At 38.1% G+C, this 6490-nt stretch overlaps 1 non-coding gene across 1 annotated transcript; it reads left to right on the plus strand.

The window, feature by feature from the left end:
- Positions 1–5180: 5180 nt before the first annotated feature.
- On the plus strand, positions 5181–5287 carry LOC131183634 (small nucleolar RNA R71). The gene has a single exon (XR_009151674.1). It is a non-coding gene; the product is annotated as a small nucleolar RNA R71 (small nucleolar RNA).
- Positions 5288–6490: the final 1203 nt, after the last annotated feature.

Consider the following 6490-nt stretch of genomic DNA (forward strand, 5'->3'; position numbering starts at 1 on the left):
GTCTCCCTCAGAGTTAAAAATTGCAAGAAATTTACGGACTTTCAGAAAGTTACACGGGACATGTGAAACCAGTACATGACTTCTGTAATTTTTTGATTTTCTAAATTTTTCTCAAATGAAAAATTTTTATCATCACAACACATGAAATGGATGTAAAGTTTAGCAATAGAGCTATTTCCTAGGTTTTGTCCTATTTTCCCTTTTGTGGTTTTGACTTGGTGATTCCTTTCCTTTCTTGTTCTCTACTCCCCTTTCCAAAAAATCCTACAAAATGAAATGCTAATGAGTACAAAACAAAAATAAATATGAAAAAGGACAAAAAAAGAAAAGTTCAGAAAAAATTTTGGGTTGCTTCCCAAAAAGCGCTTGTTTATAGTATTTAGCTGAACTTTGCTTGTTTATGGTCTGTCGGCAGGATGGTCGAGGGTGCAATTGACTCCCATTTCTATGGGTTCTCCCTTAAAGTAAGGCTTCAGCCTCTGCCCATTGACCTTAAATGCACTTGAGGTTTCGCTCCACACTTTTACTGCTCCATGTGGGAAGACTTGGGTGACCTTGAAAGGTCCGAACCATGTTGATTTTAGCTTCCCTAGAAAGAGTTTCAATCTAAAGTTGAATAAGAGGACAAGATCTCCTTCTTTTATTTCTTTCCTTACTATGCGCCTGTTATGCCATCTTTGGGTTTTATCCTTGAAAATTTTGACATTTTCGTATGCATACTGTCGGATTTCTTCCAACTCATTCAGTTGTAGGAGTCTTTTCTCACCAGTAGCTTTGAGGTCAAAGTTTAGGATCTGAATTGCCCAGTAAGCTTTATGCTCAAGTTCAACAGGGAGATGGCATGATTTTTCATAAACCAGTCAGAAGGGTGTTGTGCCAATTGGGGTTTTATATGCAGTGCGGTATGCCCGTAGTGCATCATCTAACTTCATGCACCAGTCCTTCCTGGATCTATTTACAGTTTTCTCCAGAATCTGCTTCAGTTCCCTATTTAAGATTTCTACTTGACCGCTGGCTTGAGGATGATAAGGTGTGGCCACCTTGTGAGTCACTCCATACTTTTTTAGCAGTGTTTCTAATTGTTGGTTGCAGAAGTGACTTCCTCTATCACCGATTATTGCTCATGGTGTGCCAAATCTTGTGAAGATGTTCTTCTTAAGGAACCTTGTGACCACTCTAGCATTGTTCGTTGGTGTTGCAATTACTTCTATCCATTTTGACACATAATCAACACCAACTAGAATATACTTGTTTCCACGGGAAAAGGGAAATGGGCCCATGAAGTCTATTCCTTATACATCAAACAATTCTATCTCAAGTATACCATGCAGTGGCATTTCATTCCTTCTTGAACTGTTACCTATTCTTTGGCATTGATCACAAGCTAGCACAAAGGATCTTACATCCTTAAACAAATGTGGCCAGTAAAACCTTGCTTGCAAAATCTTGGCTACGGTTTTTAAGGTGCCAAAGTGTCCTTCATATAGTGATGAATGGCAATGCTGGAGGATGCTTTCCATATCTTCCTCTGGTACGCATCTTCTAATTAGCCCATCATTACATCTCTTATACAGTAGAGGTTCCTCCCATGTGTAGTATCTCACATCATGTAGGAATTTCTTCCTTTGCTAATAAGTCATGTTTGGGGGTAACACCCTGCATGCAAGAAAATTAGCAAAGTCCGCATACCATGGAGCCTGGGAGAATGCAAGTAATTGCTCATCAGGAAATGAATCATTAATTGGCAAATCTTCAAAGTTCTCTGTGTACTCCAATTTTAGTCTGGAAAGATGGTTAGCTACTACATTTTCAGATCCTTTTTTTTCCTTAATTTCAAGGTCAAATTCTTACAGGAGTAGAATCCATCAAACCAGCTTTGGTTTTGCTTCCTTCTTGTTCAAAAGGTACCAGATTGTAACATGATCTGTGAATACAATGACTTTTGACCCAATGAGATAAGATCTGAACTTGTCCATTGCAAACACCACTGCTAGGAATTCCTTCTCTATGGTGGTATAATTGATTTGTGCATCATCGAGTGTCTTGCTAGCATAATAAATAGCATAAAGCTTTTTATATTTTCTTTGCCTGAGCACTGCTCTAACTGCAAAGTCACTCGCATCGCACATCACCTCGAATGGTAGCTCCCAATTTGGTGGCTGCATTTTAGTGCTGATATCAGGGCTTCTTTGATCCTGTTAAAGGAGACAAGGCAATTTTCATCAAAATCAAAGGGAACATCTTAACTTAACAAGTTGGTAAGTGCCTTAGCTATTTTGGAAAAGTCCTTGATGAATCTTTTGTAGAATCCTGCATGTCCCAAAAAGCTTTGCACTCCTTTGATTAATGTTGGTGGTGGCATGTTTTCAATGATCTCAATTTTTGGCTTATCAACTTCAATTCCTCTTTCTGATATCAAATGTCCTAGAGTTATGCCTTCCCTTACCATGAAGTGGCATTTTTCCTAATTTAGGACCAGGTTTGATTCTTCACATCTTTGCAATACCTTAGATAAATTAGCTAAGCAATCATCAAAAGTAATTCCATAGACAAAAAAATCATCCATAAAAACTTCCATGATATCTTTAATATAATCAGAAAAGATAGCCATCATGCATCTTTGAAAGGTAGTAGGGGCATTACAAAGACCAAAAGGCATTCTTCTATATGCAAATGTTCCATAGGGACAAGTGAATGTTGTCTTTTCTTGGTCTTCTAGGTGAATAGGAATTTGAAAGAATCCCGAATACCCATCTAGATAATAGAAATAAGAGTGTTTCGCTAACCTTTCTAACATTTGGTCGATAAAGGGGAGAGGAAAATGGTCTTTTCTGGTAGCACTATTCAATTTCCTATAATCTATGCACATTCGCCAACTAGTGACTACTCTAGTAGGGATTAGTTCATTGTTTGCATTTTGGATAACATTTATCCCACCTTTCCTAGGAACTACATGTGCTGGACTAACCCATTTACTATCAAAAATTGGCTTTATGATACCTGCATCTAATAGTTTTAAAATTTCTTTCTTGACTACTTCTTTCATGTTTGGGTTAAGTCTTCTTTGGTGTTTGATAGTGGGTTTACTATTTTCTTCCATGGGTATCCTATACATGCAAATTGAAGGGTTGATTCCCTTCAGGTCTTCTATTTTAAACCCTATGGCTTTGTTATGGATCCTAAGTTCTCTTAACAATTTTTCCTCTTCTAACTTAGATAGGCTAGCATTGATTATAACAAGATATTTAGAATTTGATTCCAGAAATGTGTACCTTAGTGAGGAGGGGATAGGTTTAAGCTCTACCTGTTTGGCGTTTTCCTGGAGCTTACCTTTGGTTTGTTTCTCCTTCAACTTCTCCATCTCAGAAGCCTTAGCTAAGGGTAGGGTTGGATGAGCTGCTAACTGTTGTGCACAGGCTACTATTTCTATATTTTCATCATCCACTGTGTGGCTATGCACAATACATGCTTCAAGAGGATCATTAGGATGTGTTTTTATGAAATTCCTCTTTAACTTGTTTGTCAATTATGTCAACCTTGAAGCATTCATCAGGTTCAAATTTGTGTTTTATTGTGTCGAACAAGTTGAACTCCACTTTTTCTTCTCCTACCTTGAGGGTTAGTCGCCCATTTTTGACGTTTATGATGGCTCCGGCGGTTGCCAAGAATGATCTTCCCAAGATGATAGGGATTTGAACATCTTCCATCTCAAGGACAACAAAGTCTATAGGAATGAAGAATTTTCCCACTTTGATAGGAATGTTCTCAAGTATGCCCACAGGATATTTAACAAATCGATCAGCCAATTACAATGAGATTATCATGGGCCTCAATTCTCCGATCTCCAGCTTTTTGCATATTGATAAAGGCATTAAACTGACGCTTGCCCTAAGATCGCAGAGGGCCTTGTCTATTTTCTTGTTACCAATGAGACAGGGTATGGAGAAGCTTCCTGGATCTTTCAACTTTGGAGACAGTTTGTTTTGCAGTATGGAACTGCATTCCTCTGTTAGAGCTACTGTTCCATAGCCTTCTAGCTTTCTTTTCTTTAACAGAATTTCCTTAAGAAATTTGGCATAGGATGGCATCTGAGAAAGTGCTTTAGTGAAGGGGATGTTGATATAATGTTTCTGTAAAACTTCTAAAAACTTCCCAAACTACTTGTCTAATTTGGCTTTCTGAAATCTCTGAGGAAAAGGTAGGGGAGGCTGGTATCGCTCTGGTAATTTCTTTGTCTTCCCTGCTTCCTTTTCCTGATCTTTCTTAGCTTCTTTCTCCTTTTTCTCTGCTTGGCTTTTAGATTTTTCTATGGTTTCCTCTGTCGATTCTACCTCTGGTTGTACTAGAGTTCTCCCACTCCTTAATGTAACTACCTTACAATGCTCCCTTGGGTTCATTTTTGGTTGGCTAGGCAGTTTGCCAGCTGCCTTACTTGAAGAACTTGCTTGCTGAGTGATTTGATTCTCTAGCATCTTGTTATGAGTAATAGTTGGTCCATTCTGGAAGTCAGCTATTTAATCAATTCATTTTGTTGTTGTTGAGCTGCTAGGAATCCTTCTATCATGGATTCCATGGTCATCTTCAGTTCAGGTTGTTGAGGTTAAAGAGGTAGTGATGGCTGTGCAAAGTTTTAACCTTTGTTCTGAAATCCAGGGGGTGCTGGTGGTTTGTACCCTTGTTGCTCTTTTATTGGTTGGTTCTGCTGATTGGACCATGAGAAATTTGGGTGGTTCCTCCATATAGGATTGTAAGTATTTGAATATAGATTGTTGGGTTACCACTGGTTAAAGTTTCCTCCATTATTCACATAGTTCATCTGTTCTGTGGAGGGTTCATTGAAATTGTTGTATTTTGAACTCATGTATCCTCCTCCATAGCTGTCCTCATGTTGACTGTTTGTACCGACTACGTTGGCTTACATTCTTTTGATTCTCTTTGTGAGCTGATCAAATTGAGCATTTATCATGCTTAGGGCGTCTACTTCCAGGACCCCAGCAGTTCTCCTTGCATTTCCTCTTTCATTTTACCACTCATAATTATGGTATGCAACCCTTTCTAGAAGTTCAAGTGCTTGTGTCACTGTTTTCTTCATTAAATCACCTTCTGCAGCTGAATCAACTGTGCTCCTTGTAGAGGGTAGTAACCCATTATAGAAATTTTACACTAATAGCCAATCCTCTATGCCATGGTGTGGACATTCTCTCTATAGGTCTTTATATCTTTCCCATGCATCATAGAGTGATTCTCTTTCCTTTTGTCTGAAGGTGTTGAGCTCAAGCTTCAGTTTTGCAGTCTTTGCAGGTGGAAAATACCTTGCTAGAAAAGCTTGAGAGATGTTTTCCCAAGTGGTGAATGTTCCAGCTAGTTGAGAAAGTAACCACTTCCTTGCTCTGTCCCGAAGGGAGAATGGGAATGCTCTGAGTCTTATTACTTGATTAGACACTCGATTCATCTTGAATGTGTCACGTAGGGCAAGAAAGCACTGGAGGTGATAATGTGGTTCTTCTGTTAGTGAACCTGCAAATTAGGTTTGTTGAATCATTTGGAGCCATGCTGGTTTTAATTCAAAGTTGTTGGCTTCCACTGTGGGTCTAGTGACATTGGGCTGAAATCCTTGGACAGATGGAGCTCCATAATCTCTCAAGAGTATTAGTCTATCATTATTATCGGCCATGGTTGGAATTTCAGGATCTTCTTGACCGTGCTCTTAATGTTTCCTTTCCCTCCTGATGGCTCTCAGAGTTCTGTCTTGTCACACCCTACCCCTCTATAAGGCATAACATGATCCCATAGTATATCTAATGAATTACCAACTCCGTCTACTGATAACCCATTAAATACACTACAAGGGATTTTAAAAAACTTTTCTTACTTCTTTTATAGTGGTGAGCACTATTTACAGGCGTTGAAAACTTTTTTGAACTGAAGTGATAGAACTAACACATTTGAATTATTTGGAGTTTCTGTAAAAATTTTGGCAGAGTGCCATCTGTATTTTGGATAAAACAGTTCTTCAGAAAACCTGTAAAAAAGCACTTCAATAGATTTCCAAATCTCAGCTCCAACATTTTTCTCAACACAACACATTTCTCAACTCAAATCCACAGTGATTTTTCAAAGACTGAGATAAAAGAAATATAATACAATTTTTACAAGCCAAAATAACTCATAATTATTTTACAACTTCAATGTACAATTTTTATTTACAACTGCTCAAAACTAACAACAATATGTACATACAGTGAACATTCATTACATTACAAAATACAAAATATTGGTATACTCATTATACTCGGTAGTCTCTCGCTGGAGGTACTAGCAGCCTAGTCTGCTGCCCTGTCTGTCTGTCTACCTGCGACAGCAATAAAAAGCTATCGCTGAGACAATGTCTCAGTGGTGCACAACATTAATCAAATACAATTTAAATCACAATTCATAAGTCATGTAAATAGTGGATACTTAAAACTATAGTTAAATTCAAGACAATATT

This window comes from Hevea brasiliensis, chromosome 9 (genome assembly GCF_030052815.1).
Source record: "Hevea brasiliensis isolate MT/VB/25A 57/8 chromosome 9, ASM3005281v1, whole genome shotgun sequence".
Classification (NCBI taxonomy): Eukaryota; Viridiplantae; Streptophyta; class Magnoliopsida; order Malpighiales; family Euphorbiaceae; genus Hevea; species Hevea brasiliensis.